The sequence below is a fragment of the Aptenodytes patagonicus genome, chromosome 2 (assembly GCF_965638725.1).
Source record: "Aptenodytes patagonicus chromosome 2, bAptPat1.pri.cur, whole genome shotgun sequence".
Taxonomy (NCBI): Eukaryota; Metazoa; Chordata; class Aves; order Sphenisciformes; family Spheniscidae; genus Aptenodytes; species Aptenodytes patagonicus.
Window position 1 is genome coordinate 88,576,642 of NC_134950.1, and position 24,182 is coordinate 88,600,823.

Here is a 24,182-nt window from a genome sequence, read left to right on the forward strand (position 1 = left end):
ATCCAATACTTGTTTTCTATTCCTTCCATCTCTATAATTGTCTCACAACAATACTTTTAGGCTGTCTGACATCATTGTTTCTGAGTAGCCATCTCTGACCCAGTCTTGACAACTTTGGTAGACTACCCTTTCCCACTTTTCCTTTCATGATTCATAGGGCTAACTGGATGTAGCCTATGTTCTTGCTTATACTAGTAGAGATAATTTAAGAGCTAAGCTCTTGGGGAAATGGACCACTTGCTTCATCTACCTACTCTTTTAACAAAAAAGTTTATGTCCTCATTTCCACATGTAACTCATACATATTCGATTTAGCAATAAAAGGCAGATTTGGTACTAGCTAACTTTTGCAAAATAAGATTCCTTTAGAAGAGTACCAAGTTAATTCCATTGCAAAAGAAAGACCTTCCATCATATAAAAATGGCTGCAGAAAAGCAGCTTCTCTCTTAATTAAACACTTCTAAAATAATTTAATACAGATAGAACGAAATGAATAATGACAAGTAATTTCTTTCCATATATAGAGAAGCCTCATCTCCCCAGTCAAAAATCTCTATATTAGTTATTTCCTGACCCAGAAAGTAATAAGCTATTTATTTCCTCTTGAAATATGGCTCAGTATCCCTGAAAAGAAGAAAAATAGAATTCCACGTAAGTGCTAACAATTACCATTAACAGCTCCTGTGCAGAAAGAAAAACAAATCTTTTTTTTTTGTCAAAAATACTGTATGTCCTTTACAGTCACGTCTCTCCTGCACTTACAAAGGCTGCATGTATTTTATTTCAAAACAGATGGGAATGGACAAAAAGAAAATGTTCCCTCATTCTGATTTCTTTTCTATCTCACAGAAATCTACCTACCCACTGAAATTGCATTCCTGCCTTGATTTAGATACCATTTGCCAACTTGTTTCAGAATTCCTCACTATTCTCTGTGAGCAGCAAAATTAGGATAATAGAATGAAAGGCAAAGCTGAATTTAAAACATTTCGTAAAGGATATTCCAGAGACATGGGAGGCAGGGAGGCAGGAAAGGGCAGTGATACAAATATTGAGTCACCCCAGAAGTAAGATCATTTGTGATTCAAGAAAACAATACGAAATAAAACATTTAGATCTCATACTGAGATCCAGATGGGACTCACTGGCTGTGGAGATTGGTGACAGTGAAACTAGGTACACAAAATTGACCTGCAAATGTGCTTTCAAAGGCAAACAGCTGCCTGAGGTTAAAAACAACAACAAAAAACCCCAAGCATACAACCAAACATAAGCTTTCCCCACATACACATACTGCATCCAATTTGGCACAAATTAGACAAAGCTTACCTGTGGAGCTGCCTCCTGCTTCTATCCTTTACCTGCTATTGGCTGGCTTAAGGACACGTGTGATGATGAGATGCTAACACTATACTTTCCATCTAGAAAATATATATGATGGCATGTCCAGAAGAGGAAGATCACCTGTGAAGGGTTGAATATACCTGAACCAGACAAGACTGTTCCCATTTAGTAATTTCCGACACACCCCTAAGTCAATAATCAGGACTGTTAGATTAAACCAAAGGGAAGTGTCACTTTACGAGATCCAAACTTATTTTACAATCTAAGTCTTGGAATGAAGGATTAACGGCATGCAGACAGTACAGGCAAGAGTTGCCAGGATCCCCATTTTAGCAGTGAGTACTCCCTTTCTCTGCTTGGAAAAAAGTATTTTAGAGTCTGCTTATACATTTTTCATTTAAGAGTTGTCATATAAGACACAGAGATAGCCGAGGGCATGGTTTGTAATGCAGGACTCCTCTCTTCCAACACAGTCTCCCATTCCCTACCCTGGAGAGTCAGGAGCCTTTATTTCATTCTGTTCGCTCTTATTCTGAGAAACCCTGCACTCCCAATGCACACTGAAACACCTTGACTGTGTGAATGAAAAATGACCCTATTCAGTATCTCCAATTGCATGGCTAGAGCATCTCTTCCTCCACCACCCTGTATAGTTTGAGGTCAAAATGGCTACAACTGGTGGCCTGCCCGTGGAGCACAATCCAATCCAAGCAGGTGAGCTGCGACATGAGCATTCCTGGCTGTTACCAGAGGAAGAGGTGAAATTTAAATAACTCTTCTATCTCTCAATGGGGAGCAGGAGATAAGAATTTATATCCTGGATTTTAAGAAATAACATAACCAGTCAGTGTACAATCATCCTAACAATTCAGATGCGTGGCTATTTTGTGCAACCATGTTGACTGGTTACTTTCCTCCAAAAACCACGAGAATGTTCCTACTGAATACCTTACCAGGTCCCACTGAAATGAAAGTATGACTGGGCCGAGTGTTTTATGTTAATCTATGACAGCAGTGTTCTGTCCCTCAAATATAAATTAATCTCAGGGTAGACACTCCAGCTATAACAGAAATAAAATATCAGAATTACTTATAGAGCTCCAAGGAACTGTGTAGCAAAGGAAAAAAAAAAAAGAAAAAAAGGAAAAAAAAAGAACACAAAGAAAAGGGCCCTTTCTTTTATTTCTTCTTCATATCAGAGAATGACTGCATCATATAACTTGAGCTGTGACAAATTTTATTTTGTGTCCTATTAAGAGGTACAAGCTCCAATCAAAGACTAACATCATGCTGTGTCAATATTGCTCTGACAAGCAATACTCTTTCTTAAATAGCTAGGTCAGAGAAACTAGGTCAGAGTTTTCTCTTCCCCAGCCTCCACCTTGTACCACTCTGAAAAGCCCCTTTCTCCTATTGGAGAGCTCTTTTACTTTTACTGGAAATTCAGCCTAGTGAGAAGTATCCTAGGGTTGAAAGAAAGTGCGAACATGAACAATCAGCGGAAAGGAACAGAAGACGCACACAAAAAGAGGCCATGGAGGCAGGACCAGGGAATGAAGAGGGCTGCACTGGGGCAAAAGAGAAAGCAGCAGCGCTCACGATGCAGAAGGAATCCATGGTGGTGGAAGCTCCTGCCTTTTAGTGCAGGCTCCAGAAAGGGAGAACCACAATAGAAAATAGCTGGGAATAATTAATTCAGGACAGTGGTTTCTGGCAGCCGTGGGCTCACCCTGCTCTGTAGTTTACATTCCCATTGAAGCCACCTCTGTGTAGCGCAGTTCTGACCAGAACTCAAGGCAGTAAGTATCGTTCTCAAATTTATTAAAGAACTTCCACTGCTTCACCAATTGCCAAAATACAACTCAAGTACTATCCCACTTAAGAAGGGTTCTATAAATTTTTAACTTGCTAATAAACAGCCATCATGTACCCAACTTTTGCCTGGCATGACTATGCTAAAGTTGATGATAAATAATACCTGACTGATTGCTTAGAAAGGCTGGCTTTGTTGTTTGTGGGGTTCCCAGCTACATCCCATCTCGGCACCTGCAGCTGATAAATGCAGTTGTGATAACTTCTGCTTACTGCTATCATTTTTATAATTGACTGTGTATTCAAGAGCAATTGATTGTTTATTCTGTTCATATTCCATTCTCCCTCCTTCATAACTGTGAGTAATATTTGGAAATATCCGAATGTGATATAAATGACTCATATTACTATTGGCTAAGCATGCCTGATTTCAGTTAATTCATAATTAACATTTCCATCTGACTGAGTTATAACAGTGTGTACTGGGAATGTCTGAATTGCAGGTAATCAAGGGAGTTGCTGTTTAACCAGAAAGTCTCACCTATAGGTAAAATAGGTACAAGAAGATTTCATGAGATATGATAATACACCCAGTTCCTACTACTCAATATCACACAGGCTAGACAGTAAATATTCTTCAGCCTTTAGAAGATCACATTTTCGGAATTTTTAATTTTTTTTATAATACTGCATGTGTGAATTTAGTGTTTGAATCACTGTGAAAAAATTATAGAGAAGGTACCCAAAAATCAAGGTAGGAAATCGTTTATCTCCATGTTTCTCTCCTTTCTTGAGTATTGGTGAATACTAAATAAAGAGCACGTAAGACAAATAGAACAACAGTATATATATGTCTCAAAAGATTTCTGTTGAGAATCACATGTATATAGAGTGTTTTGTTATAGTAGGAAATGGTAAGATAAAAATCATATGTTCTAGGATATTAACAGAAATAATTGTTAATATGAGTATCATGGTGAATAAGGTTTCTGTTCACACAAGAAACATGCTCAGATGAACGTGTAATTTCTGTGCTCTTGGTGAGATACTAGAGCACTTTTCAATTAATGTAATCAATACACAGCAGGAAATGGCAACACTTTAAAAATCATTATTCAGAGGTTAGATATACAAAATGAGCTTTACAAGAAATGGTACTCATCTAATATTTTCAATTCATCTGAAGCACTAATTCTAGAATATAGTGCTATCACTCACTTCATTACAACTACAGGAATCAATTAACATAATGTCATCACAGCTCATCCTTCCCTTCTTTAGTTGAAATTTCAAATTATTAATTGACTCATGTGCAGTAGATGGCACACATAATCCTCTGTAGACTGGAAGCACCATTTTCTCAAAGAGAAGCTGCACTCTAAGCTGCCTAATGGCCCCTGTCACTCTAGCAGGTAATTAAAAGGCTTCCCGCTTTGGCAATTAGCCAGAAGAAAAGCAGATGGAATGCTCCACTTGTAAAATGAGGAATGAAGCTCATACTTTGAAGAAGGAATGATAATATTTTGCAATTCCATAATGTCTTTTCTTCAGGGACTTTGAATAAATTAATAAGCATTAATTAATAGGACCTTGTAAATTCCCTGGGAAATACTTGTGCTACCCACTATAAAAGAGGACACAAAAGAATTCATTGCCTCAATTTCCACAGGATCATTCTTTTTGGATGCCTCAGCACCGGTGAATTTAGTCGGATCATTATGTTGCGGGAACTGTTAAGCATTTTTGGTCCCACTAAAACAAAAAGAATTTTTCATGCTCAGCATGACTGAAAGTCAGACTTTGAATGTATTTTGTGTGGCAACCAGAGTTGTACAGTACTAGCACTGTAAGTGCTAGTACTCACATTTAAGAGACAGAAACTTGAAAATGAACCTAGTGCCAGGCAAAAGCTCGCTAATGCAGATTCACTAACACATAAAGTTATTATACTGTAATAATGCTAAACATAATGGTAAACATATCCGGTCATTCATTTTGGGACACTTAAAATTATCTTTGTACTCAAAACATTTGAAGAAAACCATATATTAATGTTTCGACTGGTCATCTGATCAAATTGATGTGTTCTAGCTATTCAGAGCAATTCTGTGAGAATTCTCTTTTCTGCAACACTAGGGTGAGTCTCAGCTATTGACAGAGATAACATCCATGACTATAAAACAGCAAATGTGTTACAAGCACTCTGCAGTGGAGCTTTTATAACTACTGTCATAGTTTAAATTCTTATTTTTTTAAGTTTTGCATTTGTTCTTTGGGTAAAACATCTAACATTTTTTTAACTGACCTATATACATTACGAATGTATAAAATACAAAAGACTGTAAAGAGATGAATTATTTTGTCAACACACTAGCAATTAATATGTGCATCACCTTCAAGAACAAGGCTCCTTGAAGAAGAATAAAATAAATGAAACTCAAAGCAGTTTAGCACAGATGTAATCTTTATCTCTACAAAACAGTCACTGTAAGACAAATACGATTTTAGAAGAGTTCTTTAAAAGAGACTGCAAATCTCCTGAATGGAGATTTTCTGTTCAGGAAGTATGCATTGTCAGAGTCATAAGCCATATCACTAAAAGGGCCTTTTTTTCCCACTGTGTCCCTTGCAAAGAGAGCTGCAAAATAGGGCTAAAGTTTTTCTAATATGAAGTGTTTGGTTTTTTTTTTTTACAAACACTTACAAAAAACCTTCACATTTTAATCAAAACACTTATAATGGGGGAAATTTTGGAAGATGTTCTGTCAAGCACATGTCCAAGAGCATACTAGCAGTTATAAGAGACGACAAACACATTCTAAAGTGTGTGATTATAGATATCATACACCTTAATGCAAATATTTCTAACAATAATTACTTCGGTTAGCAAGTTATTAGAAAATGAAGTAGCTTCTATTTAATGCAGCAAGGTTAAATCTGATTATTACTAATAGAACACATTTCAGCATGGAAAAATACTGCTACTAATTAAAGAAATTATTTAAGTATCAATGCTTAATCAGTTTCCTTAACTAGCTCATAGAAAACAAAATAGTCAATTTGAAAAGTTCTTCAAAAGAAAAGAAAACATCTTATTTCTGTCATTTTAACTTCTTAGAAATCAAATAAAAAAAAATCAATCCCCACATTATTTTTTAGATGGGTTATTAAACAAGTCTTTCTGGAATTACTTAGAGAGGAGTTCCAACTCCTGTTAAGAAAAAGAAATCTCTCAGCAAACACACTAAATGAAAAAGCAAAATACTAGAAAAATTTAAGAAATCAGTACTGAAAATAGCAGCAAGTAGGTATATACTGTGTAGTCATTAACCTGACTATAGATTGATAGCTGAAGTTAGCTATTTTGAAAAGGAATGGAGGTTTCTTCTTATGTCTGGAAACAAATAACAGATTGCTTCTGAAAGAAAAAAGTCGTATGTCCGCTTACCCTATTCTTTTACTGATTTTATCCTGACTTGAAGCTTATCTGATCAAGTCAGTAAAATGGCAGAAAACTAACCCAGGAAAAAGTGCTTTTCTGTTTTAGGGAGTGGGTGTTTGTTTCTTTGCCAATTTAGAAAATTTAATTTACTGCTATATGTTCAGATAAGCATCAGAATTGGTATAGGACACAGACTAGGAAACAAATATCTGCGAGCCAGAATCTGGGAATGAGATCTTTTGATGGAAGTAAGCTGTCCATTCAGCTGTAATAGGAAATAGCACCCTGAGAAAGCCATACCCTTCCTTCTCATTAGTTTATGGAAGGAGGAATTATAAAACCCTCCTGAACTGATTAAGTCAGTCACCCTTTCCCTCACATTCTTTTTGTTCCTATTCTAACTTGTAGAGGCAAATTAGCTGTGATAAGTACTGGAAGAAGCAACCAAGTTGCTAAGCGTCAGGGGAAGTAATCTTTTAGTACAAATTTCACTCTCACCAGGAATTTAATGTGAACAGGCAACAAACAACTATTAGCACTACCATGGGACTATATTTATTTTGTTATTATTATTTTAGTGGGTAATGAAATGCCTTTTGAATTAGAGGTTAGCAATTTTTAAACAGGAAATTGTTTCAATTGTGCATATCTGGACTCATGAGCTAGCCTACAGTGTAGAAGGTGAATAGAAGGCTTCAATTCACACTTATGAGAATTTTTATTAATTGAGGGGCCTATCTCAGAACAATTCCTTTAAAGGGTAACTGGTTTTAAAGTTTGAGGATTTGGGGTATTTTTGTTTTGGAGTTGTTGGTTTTAGGTTGGGTTTTTTTAACTGACCTCATGCTTTTGATGAGACCTAATGAGATTTAACTGTATTTATTCAATTACAAATTATAATTTGTTTTACAGATCAGTGTAGCAGGGTTCACTACAAATTTGCCATACTAAGTTTGGGGTCATTTCCAAGCTAGATCAAAAAATAACTAGCATAATGTCTGTTAGAGCTTACGACAAATAGGAATACAAAAAGAATATGAATGTTGATGGTGATGTTTGTTCTCCTACTGTTCTTTCCTTTCATGTTTCCTTTAGTGCCTTGGGTTTGGGATGCTTTTGCCAGCCTTGCTCAGGAAGCACTCTGTGCAAGGAGCAGGTCTCTTCTGCCAGGACTTTGCCCACACTCTCCCCAGCCATCCACGCCTAGGGCCTGGCCCTCCACAAGGGCTGCCAAGAACAGATGTCTCTGTAAATGGACTATAAATCTGTCCTCACTAGTTATGCATTCACATTTTGGTAGGAAGAGCAGGAAATGGGTCTTCGGTTTAATTTCTGAAACTTTATCTTTGCCATTCCTTCATAACCTGTTTGATGTTAGGCTTTGAAGATTTGAACCGTAATATTTACAAAGGCATGTCTGAACACATTTCAATTTGCAAAGGCACCCACTCAAGGCTGCACGGGTTTTTTTAGCACCCAAAGTAATAAAGCTGCCTGTTGCATACTTGAAGAAAGCAGGCGGGAAATGAATGAATAAAGCATTCTCCTACTTCCCACCTTTGAAGCCCCACCTTTCACTGCCATGCCAACAAAATCACGCCAAAATGGCCACTGCAAGAGTGCATCTATTGTGTCAGTGTTTTCTAACTGACATTGATCTAAGTGGCCATTTACTGTTTATTTTGTGTATTTACAGATGCTCATGTGTAATATGAAAGTTAAACAGAAGTCTTTGTTGATTGTTAAAGACTGATGCTAGCCTAAAAGTGAAGTACTTTTGTAATTACTGATTTTGAGATAAGGTCTGAGACAGGTGTGTTGAGTCAGTGTGAATTATTGAAAAATGTAGGTCATCTTCTGTGTGTGGTTGTTATTGCATTTTATAAGACAGCAAACCTGACATTGTCATGTGGTGCAATTTAGTGTGAAAGTTATTTGTGGATGGGTTTTTGAAAGTGGTGGTTTCACTTTACCTTCTGTGTGGACTTAAATGGCTTACGGCTCATTCATCTTTTGCTCTTACATGGAATGAAAAGGACTTCGACAAATCTGAAGCCTGTGAGAGCTTTAGCAATTTCTTATGTTTCACTAAAGCTTGTTCAAATGCAATCATTGCAGGAAAAATATATGGCCATTAAAAACTTGCATTCACAAGGCGTATCTTTTTCAGTATTATTACAGTATTCTGATAGGAATTTATGAAATCAAGCAATGAAGATTCATGATCTCTACTCAATAACATTTCAAACATTACATATATTAAATTCATATACGTTAATGGTATTACTTCTCAAACCATAAGGTCAGTTCTGTCTTTGACCAAATGAGAAAAAAGCCAATAAAGCTGTAAAAAAAGAGAAGCTTAACAGTCATTATGTTTTCTTCTTATGTTATATGAAAGTAACTGCTATACTACAGCATATTTCATATATTTTTTATCTTTTCTGAAGGTATGCAATTTTCTGTGCTCTTGACATACAGATGTTCCTCTTCTTTGCTACTTCAAACTACTGAAGCCAGCAGTTAGCTGTTAACTTTTCCTCTTTCATTGATTATTTTTGTTCCATAAAAAAAACATTCAGAAGCTCATATTGTGTGTGAGGCCTGATTTTTATAGCAAGGTTGGCCTCCATCTTGCAAGTCTTCTGAGTCACATAACATTGCAATGAAGGATGGTTTGAAAAGGGAGAGCACAGGTTGCTGAACAGAAGAATCACATATTTTCACATATATAGATAATCATTTGGAGTTACGACGTTTGCCGAAGTAGCCATTATGTGTGATGAAGCCCTGCTTTACTACAGGGCTACAGGCTGCCATGCATAATCTGCTCTGCAGTAACTGCTGACCAACTGTCAATACATCATGATGATACCAAGTAAAAGGAAAAGTGAGCTGCCCCTCGTAAAGGACCTGGGCACCAACTGGATAAGTAAGTGTTTGTGCCTGGGGAGAGAGAGGGCTGGCTATCACAGGCATTTTCCTTGGCCAGGGACACTGTTCTCCCAAGGCAACCTTAGTGTCTGTATAAACTCAAAGCTTCTGTTAACAATTACATAATCACATGTGATTCCATGCTTTAGCTCCCTCTACGGCAACTTCCTAGGTCAATCTATGGGGTTTGGATGATCATGGATTATGGTAATGGTCATGCCGCTCTTACATGTCCTGCTGATATAGAACCACAGTTACTCCAGCCCAAAAGGCTGCTTTCAGCTGATGAACTTCAGAATCCTACCGGTACAAGGAACAGGGATAATCCTGTGTCAAGTCAGGCAGCTGTGCACACAGACATGATTTCGCCTTCATGACCTTTCCTTCTCTATCCAATGTATGCTATAGGCCTCCCTTGGAAGGCCTCCCGTGTCCCCAGTTATCATCCCTTCCTATAGGGTGAGAAAGGAAATCTCAGGGTGACAAGAAACAGGACTTGAGATCGCTGGTACTTGGTTGTGTTTTGGTCCCATATTGTACAATAGTCTCAAGCTCTCAGTAATGTACTTACCACACAGCAGGGTGGACCCCATATAAAGAACAGCCTGGAGATCATCTTTGGCACTCTTATAGCTTTGTCAGAAAAAGTAATTCTTTAGTATTTAAGTGGCCATTTCTACCCCTTCCCCCTGCCCTGTCACCTTTTTTCCTTCTCTCTGTGAGTCCCAGCCCATTGTTTAGTTTGAATACACCATAAACAAATGAACAAAGAAACAGAAATCAAACAACATGAAAGCATTTATTTCCCAAGCTTGGGATTTTTTACTGTTGGTGCAATACCATAGTGAGCCTGTTGCCATCCTCTAAAATATTGCTAATGTTAAATGACTGTATAAAAAGTAGCATGGGATGAGATTGCCAAAATGGTATCAGGGATCTAGTCATAGATTTAGGGAAATTAAGCACAGAAAAAGGTTCTATGGTAAGTGGCATCACACTGGCTTCTTCTGGACCTCAGACTAAAAAGGGGAATAAACTGAGAAAGGATGAGCTTTTTTTACAGTTGAAGTTATGTAGGAGCATCCCTACAGAATTTTTTTCTTATTGTTCAGGAAGCTCAGTGCTCCCCTGCACAGTACTGAGCTGACACAAATTAGTTTTCAATGACCACTTCCCAAGAGTCTTAGGCACCTGCTGACATTGTTAACGTTGGGGTCTGGATTATAGCAGTTTTACTGAAATCTGTGCAGATTATCTTTTGCTTTTAACCCAAATTCAAAGTAAATAAATTATCAAAGGCACTGCAAGTCAGTAGGAGCCAGGTCACAGAATGGTGAGAAAGTGCAAAGGGGATCCAGACACTTTTTTCCCCCAGGCTTGGCAGCAGATAAGCATTCCCTGTTGCTCTTGAGCCCCCTCCTTCTCCAAAGCAGCCTGTACTCCTGTCACCATTGGCAACCCGGTGCCCCATCCCCATGGGCGGCCTGGACCCTGCCTCTCCATGGGTATGCTCTCTGCCCATATGGTCTCATCCCATCCTACTCCTTTGGTACGTCCTACCCCACTCAGAGTGACCAGGGTGGAAGTAACCTCTGCTGGGAAGGAGGGAGCTCTTTTGAAGTAGGAGCCATGAGACCACCCAGTAACATGGTCTGGGTCTGATGCAACTGGTGCAGACACCAGTGGAGTTATGCTCCAGGGGAAACATGCTTAGTGGGACTCCAAGAAGGGTGGCTCCGAAATGGGTAGAAGCCATCTTTTCTGATTGTCTTGGAGCACTCTAAGTCAAACACCTGCCTTATAATCCGGGTTTAGGTGTCTAGCTGTGGGATTGCTTGCCTGCTGGCACTCTGTGCAGTGTGCCTACCTTGCAATCAAAGATCAAATGAGAAGGGCACCTTTGCCTGGCCTCCTGTGCCTCCTGAGCAGCACAGTTTCCAAGAGCTCAAGGATTGTTAAGCATCGTATAGTTGAATAAATTGATATGAAGACCTAAGGAAAAATAGAGATGGGAAGACAGACTGGCATATGCAAGAAAAAGCTGAAGGAAAATACTGACAATGGAGATGGGTTGCAATAAAAGATGGAATGAAAAATATGATGGATATATAAGAGAAAGAACATGATTTCATATTTATTTTCCTAATCTCCAAGCAAGGAACTTAACTAATATGTAAAATGTTGAACAGATAATTAAATATATATAAAAAGAGAATAAGCAACAGACAAACTATCATATGCGTATCTACTTTGTGTGTGGATAGATATTTTCTGCCTTTCTGGGTAGAGCACTATACCTTCTGAATGGACTTTTGTCCAGGGCTTAAAAGCTTTTTAAAAGTCATGTGTGGGCTGGGAAGGGCTGGCCATTTGGCTTGGTATTTAGCGTTCTCCATCATTGTTCTGACAGACTTCTGTATTCTGTAAGTTTTCCCAGAACAGCTGTGATGCGTTGGGGCCTTTTCCTTCTTATCTGAAAAATCGTTTTATTAAATCACTTCCCAGGTGTTATTTTGCCAATTAATCCCATACATTCCTTTATACCAGTGACCACATTAAATACTCATTTTTGTGTGTCTTACATTTCAGTGTATGAGCAGAGTGTCGCTGTGCTGATTACAGAGATGAGCTATATGGTTTGTTCTTATTTACAAATACTTTATACATACATTTTTAATACAGACAAATACAGTCACATAAGCAAATTCTGGTCAAAATAATGAAAAAGAAATCCTCCAGGGCAGCGAACAGAAATACTAGCATAATAAAATACAGAAGGCAAAATGAGTGGAGGAGTAAAGCATAATACCTAAGGGTGGTAGCAGTCTGCTAAATCTGATTACTTAAAATGAAATAAGGGTAGTGGGAAAGCGAACCTAAAAGCACAGAGATAATGAAAGTTTGAGATTCTCAAATAGGAACAGTGTGCATTCAGCTCTTAGAAAAAAAGTTTATGTAGCCTTTTTAGTAGTAAATAAGATTCAGCAGTATCTTGTAAAAGTTTTCATCAGAAGTGTTAGGTCAACTATAGCTTCTTTAGTGGTAATCAGCAGAAAAGTTGTCTTCTAATACATCTCTAAAGAGCCAAGAACTCTATAAACACAGTAAAAACTGATACTAAGAAATACAGCTAGATTTGTTTCTCCTAACATTTTTATACCTATCAATGATCACTTAAATAGAAAAAAAAATAATGCTGGCACATGTGAATGGAAATGGATACAATAACTGGGTCATCTTCAAGACAGAACTTGAACATTAAGGTAAAAGTCTTGCTCTGCAAGCTTATACTACAAACCGGCAAGCATTCACCTACATGAGTATGTATCCACATATTTTGACCAATTTTCTATTTTATCTATGGATTAAAAAGTATTTCTACTATTTAGTATGGAAAGAACTGAAGGACTTTGTCATATAATACCAGTGCACAGCACATAGGCTTGGTGACTTCCTAACACAGACCTGTTCTCAGATTATTTTGACTTTCTTCATTCTGCAAAGAGCATATACCCAGTCCCAAAACACATCTCTGTCATTCCTCAAAAGGTAGTTTATATGTGGTCACTATTACTACAGCTGTGTAGTGAATTATTTTCCTGAATTCAAAATTACCCCAAACTTCATAATGATAAAAACAATAACCTATTGTGTATCCAGAATAGAGGCCTCCATTACTCTGATTAGAAATCTACCACTGCAGGAACTGGCACACTTGCTTTTGTCATAAACTCCAGTAACAGTATATATCAATGAAAAAACCTTTCCCTCAGAAAATTCTGATCACTTCTAGCTCTGACTTCGTATCTCAGAGAAGTAGTTCACCGTGGCAGGTACACGTCATCTTGAATTAAAAATATGGTGGTTCTCTTTGGCTAGTGGGAAAGCCGGTGAAAGACAATCTGCAGCTCTGCTTTGTGCAAGCCTCCTACTTAACAGTGTAATGTGTAGGGAAGGAGAAAAATGCTGTTGCTTTCTGCTGTCCCTTCACCCTCTCAGCAGGGTAAGGACAGGGAGTGAGAAGAGGGAAGGTAAGGGAGGAGTGGGGGGAAGGTGAATTTTAGTTTTTGTCTTTGTTTTTCACCATCCAACTCAATTTTTAATTGGCAATAATGAAACTACTTTTCCCCAAGTTGAGTCTATTTTGCCCGTGACGGTAATTGGTCAGTGATCTCCCTGTCTTTATCTCAACCCACGAGCTTTTCCATCTCATTTTCTGCCCTGTCCTGTTAAGGAGGGGGAGTGAGAGAGTGGCTGGGTGGGGATCTGGCACCTGGCCAGGGTCAACCCACCACAATTTGTTAGAACTTATGTTAGGACGAATACTGCATTAAAACATTTGCTAAATTATTTGATCATCTTTTACTTTATACAGCATCAGTATTTTAAAGAGGCCTCCATAAATCAAGAAATTTGAGACAATCTGAAGACTCTGATGAGAACTGTTTGGGCAATTTTTTTATGATGAATGATAAGATTTATATTATGAGCTCACATTATGTTTTTATAATCAGATTTAGTAATACTGTTATGTAAAATTATATATTCTCTACTTTGGGGGATTCACTAATCTGTGTTTCCTGAAAGTACTTTATTTGCAATTCAGTTACTTTTTTCTAAGACCATTTCTCTAACTAGGGAGATTTTTGCTTCCCATATTGCTCATAGGGTTTAGCCCAATTTAAAACTTCATAGCCCCTTAATTTCCCTCAACAGGATAAATAGAAAATATTTACCTCGGGGGGGGGGGGGGGAAGGGGAAGTGGTGATGACAATTTTCCTGTGCTTTTATGAGAAGATGTCTTTGCTCTTCATTTTTTCCTCAAACAAGATAAAATACATATAAAGGTCAAATGAACAAGTCATTCAAAACACTTTTGGACTTGGTATTCAATTGTCCTTCGGAACTGTCTGCCGAGCCAAAGTAAGTTCTACCATCTACTACAGATTAATCAGTTATGCAATACATAACAAGTGCTTTCACTAGGGTCTTCATGTCCTGTTTACCCCGATGCACTAAACTAATGCAAATTACATCTATTCACTGATAGTTCAATATGGTATGTTCTAAGCAGACTTACAACAAATGACTGAATGGGTTTAGCAAATAAAATCACTGCTAAAAGCCTGGGATAAATTACACAGGCATTCCTTCTGTTAGGTAGACAGAGTATCTACAGCTCCAGTAATGTTTGATAATGTTTGCTTATTTGTTAAAAATAGAGGGAGGAAAAAAATGGGGTTTTATTAATGAAATAAGACTTTTTTGTCAAAAGTTTCCAGGACATACTCAATGTCAACTTTTTTTTCCCCAGATATTAACTAAGAAAAACTGAATGAGAAGATTATTTTAATAAAGCAACAAAAATCTGTAAGATTTAATTATAAATATTTTATAACCATTTCCATTAACTATGCCTAATTGTTTACTAAACGTCGATGCTTTAAAGCCTTTTTTTTTTTGTCATGTCCTCAAATCATGAGATGAAGAGTACTCAACACCAAGGCTATGTCTATCTCAGTAGCTAGTATGTATCAATAAGAGCAAATTTATAAAGAAAAATAGTTGACATCAAGGACCAACTTCCACACTGTATGAGAGGGCAGGGGGTGCATAATACTGACTCTGGTTTGTTCCCATGGCCTGAATGTCCATTAGTGGATGCAGTGTACCGGGTGTGCTCCTGAAGCACAATCAGTGGTTTAGCATCATTCAAGAGAAATACAGCTCATGAACTCCAAGATCACTCCATTTTAAAAACAAAATAATGTAAGTGGGTGTGAACCAGGAGATTCACAGCAAAAGATGACTCCTGATCCAAACCAAAATGCTAATACAGATGCACTCAAAGTGGAAGGAATAAAAGCAGTATGGTTCTCAGACAGGGCATGGCAAGTAGGAGTGTGAGTTTTCCTGCATCGCTCTGCTGAGGGACATCTCCCCTTACTGGAAGGATCACCTTTAAAGGAAAACATTTACATTCAGCTTCTGACTCTCATAAAGCCGGACTCAAAGATGCCTATAGGTGAAATGTTCCATATATCATTCCCCTCCAAAGTGGTAAGTTTTAATGAACTAAATGTAGCAGCTATTTTTAATAGAGAGATGTATCTGCTTCTTAGCAGAGTGTCTTCTTTGGCTGCTCAAAGCATTCCTTATGCTTCTCCTGTCCTAATGCATCAAAAGGTGCCATGGATGCACTGTATAACAAAGCCTTCCATTATATATGATCACAGTTTAAATTTCACATAGTACTACATTTTTTATGTAATTATCTTCTCTGCTTATCCTAGCATTGTAGACCTTTTCTTCATCTCAGTTTTGATGACACTGTATTTCATCTAACACTTGAATAAAACTTACGCCAATATATACTTTCTCTCAGCCTTATAACCTTTTGAGCCTCTTATATTCCATTAAGCTTTCTACTAAATGTGACGTCTTAGCTTTATTTAGATCTCCCTCTCCCTGCAATATCTTTAATAGCTGTATTACACTTTTATTCCACCAAGGAACAAGGATTTTTATTACCTTTCAAGCAAATGGATTAAAAATATTTTTATTAGCTTCTCTTACAGCTGCATTCACCTCATTAGTATTAAAAAAGTCAGTATCATAATTTGTATGTATCTTTTTCAATTGCCTATAAACCTTCTCATTCAGTCCTAGCTGAAAATGTACAAAACTGTTTTAGAGAACAAGTTGACTTCTTCTCAAACTCTCTTTTGAATAACTTGTCTAATGGAGGGAAGGGAAGCCCAGCAGAAATGCTTACAAATATTTGGCTAATGGTTCTGGCCAGCAGTTCTGGCTTTCAAGTATTGTGTCCTTGCATTTGAAAGAAGAATGAAGTATGACATAAGGCAGCAAAGTAGCATTGTGCTGTTAAAGTGCTGCTTATATTCAGAGTATTTGTATACCTCTGCTCCAAGTGTAAGACATATAGCCAGAAAAATGTCATAACATGCGCTGGTTCTTAAAATCCCATGCCAGAAAATTGTTGCAAAATTCTGGACTCTGGCCATATTCTTTCATGTACAAAGTCAGCCCTGAAAAAATATGTACAGATGGATGGAAATAAGGCTTCTATAAATCCTTTGTCTACACTGCCCAGATCTTCAATAGACACAATCTGGTTAAAGGATGTTATCTCCTTGTATCACTGTCAGTGCTGTCTATACTAGCCCATTAATTTGACAAAATCCCATTAGAAATTGTGCAGCAATAGTAACAAAAGAAGGAAAGGAATACAAAGACTCTGGACACTTTTTATTCATGCAGCTGAAGAGAATAAAGAAGAATTTCCTATGTTGGCTTCACAGCAGCTACCTGATTGCTAATTAAGACCAAATAGTTTGGAGGAAAGAGCTGATACTGCTCCATGCAATCATAAAGATTCCCTTCCAAAACCCAAAATTTGCTCTAAAAAAAATAAAAATCATATTTCAAAACAGATTGATGATTAACAAAACAGAACTTCATATTTTTATTGCTTGTCAAAGAAAGTTTTTCTCTTCACCTTCCAGTGGCCATTAATGAAGAAAAAGATGCAAGAGAGATCAACTTTTAAAAATAAAGTTAGATGTCATATATAACCTTGAATCGTTATTAAATACAAAGAGTTCAAGCTATGGAAGATGATTCATAAGCAAAGTTGTATCTAAAGAATTAATTACATTAACATAAAATCTGTTTCCTCTAGATAATTCCATCCTACACATGTCCAACAAACCATTAAACAACAAAACATCTTGTTTTCATGCCTTACAATTAAGACGTATCACCTGATCGCTATCAGATTTTATCAGACCTACTATTTTAATTGCAGCTATCTAACTGAGGAAGTCTCCTTGACAGCATATGGTGCGCACACACAAACAGGAAAAAGAAATCTGAGGAGTTACTGAAGTCTCAAACAAATTCAAAGTAAAGCTAAGAAGCTTGATTGGGAAAAAAAAAAGTTTTTAAGGTAAGTGATATAATCTTTGATTCTCTTTACCACAATTGTATTGGCAATTTTCTTATAAAAGCTCACGCAAACACCCTTGTCCCAGATGAGAGTTAGATTGTGCTTCAGTGAAAGTATTACTGCAGTGATCCCATTAATATGGAAACAGTGCCATACAATTAGTAAATACAGGTTGACATCACCTTATGTATGCAGGGAAGTTATCAACAGCATTAATTTAAAATTGGAAACACAGAGACACAGAGAGGGTGATTTACTTGTCCAAGCTCAGAGAGGGTATCTGTGGAAGAGACTGTTCTTGACTATGAGACCATCCTTTCTCTACAATGTTCAGCAGAAAAGTAGCATGTCTTTAACATTCCCTCTCTTGTGCAGCACCTAAATATTAGCGTAGTATTCCCTAGATTTTTTTTTAACTTAAGAGATAATATTCACATATGTGCATCTTCCTCATGATTTTCAAGGAGTAATTTAATGATTAAATTGCAAACGCTGAAAAATACATTATAGTTACATTCACATAAAAGCTAATTTCACCCTACGTGAATCTCCTCTCTCCTCAGACTTATCCTGTCTGTTACAATAAAAGTTAACTTTATAAAAAAGTAGAAAATATTGAGATAAAGGCAAAAATCATGTTAAGATGCTATGAAAATTGTGTTTTTCTTTGACACTCTGAAATATGCCCTGATGTAAAGATGGCAAATTGTTTTTGTCAATAAGAACTGTAAAGAAACAATTGTTTTCTAAAGCCATCATTTTAAGTGATCATTAAGCCATATTTGCAAGTCTTATTAATAATACAGAATTGTGTGTGTTAATAATTTACAGAGACTTGACAGTTTTCCCCCAAGCAAATCAGTCATTATTGCTACCAAAACAATGTAACTCAGAACCAGTAGCACTGTTCTTTTTGCCGTGTTTAGGAAGAAAGGAGGCAGTGATGTTCACTACAATTATACTGACATGAGCAGAGGAAAAACAAAGGCTGCTATTCAGTATTTGTCTACACACATGAAAGAAAGAATAATGGCATTATAAATCAAACAGCTAGTCTATGACCAAGAAACATTTTTTCTACTGTATTTTCATTATCTGCCTGTATTAATGTGACTGCGTCACTCAAAAACCAGTTATGTTTTACAGATTTATATTAATTTCTAATTTCTATTGCACATATTTATTTTAAAAAAAGAACAAAACACAGCAGATTTTAAAATAAAGTTAATGCTTAAAGAAAAAAAAAAAAAACAACAAAAAAACCCCCCAAAAGGATAGTGCAAATTTTCCAGAATGCCAGCAGACTATATGCACCTCAAGTATGGGGCACCTACACACCAGCTTCCCAAGCCTTCCCTTATCCCAGGCACAAAGAAGAGCAGAGACGAAGGTCTTCTTTTTCCACTGCCTTCAAGAATTTCCCTGTTTCCTTCTGGTCTTTCCCTGTCACTAACACCTGGCTTAATGTGTCTGCAGATAATTTGAATAATAATCTACCACAATAAAGTGTTAAATAAAGATGCCAAGCTGCAGATTTCCCTTAAATAAGTAAACTTAGATAAAATGAACAGGAGCTGCTCTCCATATAAATAATTAAAAAAAAAAAAAAAGAGATCTGATTATGCTATATATGTAGAATCTAGTAGAGACAAATATTAGTAATAATAGATTAGGATATGCTGGCTGTTGAATTATATGCTTCAATGGAAAAAAATTGGTTCTGCATTTAATAACTAACTATACATAAATATATATGTATTACATGTGTAACAGCTGAAGTGCTTAATGAACAGTGCCAGAAGTAGATACTGACGCAAGTAACTAACATCATACTTCATCTACTTAACTGCAGAGAGGCTGTGTACCTTTACTAAAATAAACAACACAATCCATCAGTGATGATAGCTTGGGCACTGGAGGTCCTCTTCTATTTCCATTTGTCTTCACTTCTCACTCACTGGCCCAATGCAGGAATGTAACTCCCTGTATCAGCGTCTTTCTTAATTTCACATGATGTTCATCTCATTCATAAAGAACTGAGATTGAGTACTGAAATAAAAGTTTAAACAATCTTTTACTTAGCCAAGTCAAATACATTAAGATAAATATATCAAAGCCAAAAATATCACTGCTGTCCTTTAAGCCACCCATTATCCTTTCTTCCTTTCTGTTCCTTCTATAAAAGGTGCTAGGTACTGTATCCCAGATGTTTTTCTGTGTTTATTCTAGCTCTATGAGCAATACAGATTTTTCTTTTATAAGTAGCTGCACAAAGACAACTCTGTACATAAAAAGTAGTCCATGAAGGAAACACTTCTTTTTAAGCAGACTCTGCTAGGAGGTCATTACAGGTCACCAACAATTCTGTGTCTTTGAGAACTGGTACAGCAGTAACTCCAATGTAAAACTGTAATAATTAAGAAAATAAGAAGCAAAAATGTTAGATACATTTCATCTAATAAGAAATCCTCAAGAGATTTATGATCCCTTCTTCCAAAGGAAAGGTTTGACAAATATGCTATCAACAGGTAAAGGTAAGAAATAAATGAATAACTTCACTTATATCTCATTTATACAATTCAAATAGAAGTAACAACATAAACATGTAAGCATGATAGTGCAACTCAAAACTCCTAAATATTCCTAAACCCAAAAGTTACTATTAACATTAGATATTAATTTGTCCATAACTGTCTCTTAATTTGCATTTTACTACTCAGAACTGAGTTTTGCTAGTTTTGAGGTCTGCTGGTAAGGCACTATCATAAAGGGTCCAGGTTTTGATTCTGGCAGCTGTTTTTTCCTTTGTAGCTGTGTATGGATTAAGGGATGAAGAAAGAAGTGTAAACAAAGGATATCTTACTTGCAGCTAGGTAAACACTGATCTTTTTTTAATAACCTAATTTTAACTGTGTAATCCCCATTTTGATTACTTTCCAGAATTATTCTAGTGAAGAAAGTTTACTGACAGGAATATTGTGAAATATTTCTCTAAGACAAATTTCAAAGTCAAAACAGACATCTCCGCCAGTAAGACAATCCCTAGATTTATGTTTAGCCAGTAATAAAAAAGATGCATATTATGATCAGATTTCTAATCGAAGTCACTCATACTTCACAATGTGATCATGAGACTTAGAAAGTTTTGCAAGCAATCCAGAAAACTGTAATGCGGTTTCAAATAATATAAATGTTTCTTTTGTGTTTTTTTTCTCCCCCCCCCCCGCATCATGGGCATTAAGTAGGGAGAAACACAGCCTTTCTTATTTAAAGCTCCATTTCACAATTAAGGAAACTAGTGAGCTTGTAAAACATGCATTAGTGTGCTTACATAATGGATCTAACAGCTTTTCATAAATATCAATGAGATATTTTGTTATTTAATCTATTTATACTTCCCCTTAAGCAACATTACTTTTTTATAAGCAAGTTGTTTTCACCTTCAATTGTTGGCCAACAAATACCATGAAATGATCCCATTTCCAATTGCTTACAAACTCACCTCACTTCAACATTTTTTTTTGTCAGTGTAAGAGAAAGATTTGAATGCACAGATGATGAAAATCAGATCACAGGTCAGTGGACAAGTCTTCAAATAAAATTTGGTGGGGTAAAACTATGACCAAGAGTTATAGTAAAGGGTGTGAGCCTTTCTGGAGAAGACTAGGTGCCTAGAAGCAGGCTAGACCTGGGAGTCTGAGCATGGTTGTGAGAAATGGTGAGGGTAAGGAAAGCCAGTTGGCTACAGAAGATTTTAGGATGAGAGAAAAGGGAAAGCTGAGAATTAAGAACAACCAAGTACATCTGACAAATACTACTTTAATGTTTCTATGTTACTTTAAGCACTCATCCTAAAGATTAAGTTGTGTCCACATAAAGAATACAGAAGAGAGAAACATGAACAAAAAAATGGAAGACCAACTTCCAGAAGTCTGAAAAATAGTAAGAAATCTTTCACAAGACTTCTTACAAGAAAATGTACATGAAGAGCAGAAAGGGAAGTACTCATGTCAGAACACAGGTGGCCCATGGGAAGTTTTGTCTTAAATTAAAAACTTGCTGTTAAAGGATATTCAATGGAAGCTAGTGATAACTGTAATAAATCATGAGGATAAGAAAATAATAGGCAAAAACTCCCAAAGGACAATGTAACTGCAATACTGACTTCATATGAAATTTCCCTCAAAACTGCCCAGTGCTGTTCTACTGGAAGGCAGCTGATGGGTTGTCAATTATTAGAAAAGATTCCAGGCAGGTTTATGAGACTCCAAGCCATTAAGTCAAATGTCTGTACTAAGCACATCAGTAGGAATAGTCTGGAACTATTAGAATTACTGAGATAATGCTTGCTGACAGTACTGAATTCAAGGTAGGAAAGATGCTACCCAAACACGACAAATTTGCAAAGGGATCTCATAATATGGAAAATTCTGTAATAAAATGGCAAATCATTTTAGCAAAGATAGATGTGAAATGCCATACGTCCAAAATGAGAACCCTAATTTTATGTAACAGAAGATTGGCTCTGAGCTGGTGAATGCCACTCAGAAAGGAAACCTTGGGCAGAAGGTGAAAGAACGTTAGACATCATCCAGGAAGGAATAGAGGACAAAAGAGAAAACAATGCCATCCTACAACTGAGATCAACTTTCACCTTGAACAACTCTTGCAGTTTTGGTGCTTCCATCTCAAAAAGAGTATATTAAAACTGGGGTATACTCAAAGAAAGTAACAATGATGATCACAGGTATGAAAAAGCTGATGTTTGTGGAGTGGATAGGCTAGAGTGCTGCCATTTAGAAAAACAAAGGATGACTAAGGTAGGAAGAGACAGCAGTCTAGAAAAGTGTGAGAACTGCGGGTGACTTATTTTCCACCTCTAATAAAAATACCAGAGGATATTACATGAATCCATGAAGTGACATTCAAAACACACTGAAGGATGTGATTCTTCACACAGGATCTAATTAAGCCATGAAACTCCCTACCATGAGTTATTATGAATACAGAAGAAATGCAAAAGCAATTTGAAAAAATCCATATAATGATAAAAAAACCCCTAAAAAAATCAAGGATTATTTACACATAGGTAGCAGGTCTGGCTCAAGAAGTACCTAAGCTGAAAATCACTGGTGGCTGGACATTATACAATTTCTTTGTCCTAGTGTTCTTTCCTAAGTATTTTTGTTGTCCACTCTTGAAAATAGTATTCAGGGCTTGTTGGACACCTGGTCTGAACTGATATGATTACTCTTATGTACTTATGTCCCAGTAAAGGTAGAATGTGCAACCTCCCTTTAATTCTTTTGTGCTTATTTATTACAAAAAGTATTAAATACAATATTACAGTCTGTAATGAATCCTATTCTTTCTATTTAACCTCTCTTTCATTCAGTAAGCTGGATAGATGCCCGCAATTCAAGAAAAAATAGTATATGATCACGTAGTTTGTCCCATAATTTGCCCTATTTCTGCACCTATCATGGGTGTAGATGGATAGCAAGTTATTAGCTTTGAGTTACTTTGATTATTAGCAAGAATTAGCTTTTAAATGTTTAATCTAATACTCTTCTAACAACAATATTTTTCATGTGTAATTATAAAATACATAAATATCTCTAGGGAGGAAAGAAAAAAATGAAGGGAAAAGCAATACTGAGAGGAAAGTGTTCTTCTTACTTGGTATTATTCTCTTCAGACCGAAACATTAACTTGTAGCAAAAAAGGCCTGTTATTTGGAAAGGGAATTTCTCTCAGCCAGCTGTGGCCTGGTAGATGTCAAACTACATTACTGTGGTGCCAAACCTGAGACCATAAACACCCCTCTTCATCTTCGTTACCCTGCTAATTGGGCTAGATAGCTGTAAGAACTGATGCTGTTCATAGACAGTTGGTTCATAGCATAGGAGTAAGAGTAGGACTACTTGCGCTCATCTGTTTAGGTACCTTCGTACATTAAAGTGCTGTAAGGTAATGTTGTGGTTTAACCCCAGCCAGCCACTAAGCACCACACAGCTGCTCGCTCACTCCCCCCCAGTGGCACGGGGGAGAGAATCGGAAGGGTAAAAGTGAGAAAACTCGTGGGTTGAGATAAAGGCAGTTTAATAAGGAAAGCAAAAGCTGCACACACAAGCAAAGCAAAACAAGGAATTCATTCGCTACTTCCCATCGGCAGGCAGGTGTTCAGCCATCTCCAGGAAAGCAGGGGTCCGTCACGATTAATGGTTACTTGGGAAGACAAACGTCATCACTCCAAACGTCCCCCCCTTCCTTCTTCTTCCCCCAGCTTTATAGGCTGAGCATGACATCACATGGTGTGGAATATCCCTTTGGTCAGTTGGGGTCAGCTGTCCCAGCTGTGTCCCCTCCCAACTTCTTGTGCACCCCCCAGCCTACTCGCTGGTGGGGTGGTGTGAGAAGCAGAAAAGGCCTTGACTCTGTGTCAGCACTGCTCAGCAGTAACTAAAACATCCCTGTGTTATCAACACTGTTTCCAGCAAAAACCCAAAACACAGCCCCATACTAGCTTCTGTGAAGAAAATTAACTCTATCGCAGCCAAAACCAGCACAGGAAAAAACTGTTGTAGTCAGAAAATGTTCAAGGACCGCTTCATTTTAAACACTGGATTAAAACTTGCAACCTGTTAAGTTATTGGCAAAATGCTCATGGGCTTTCATA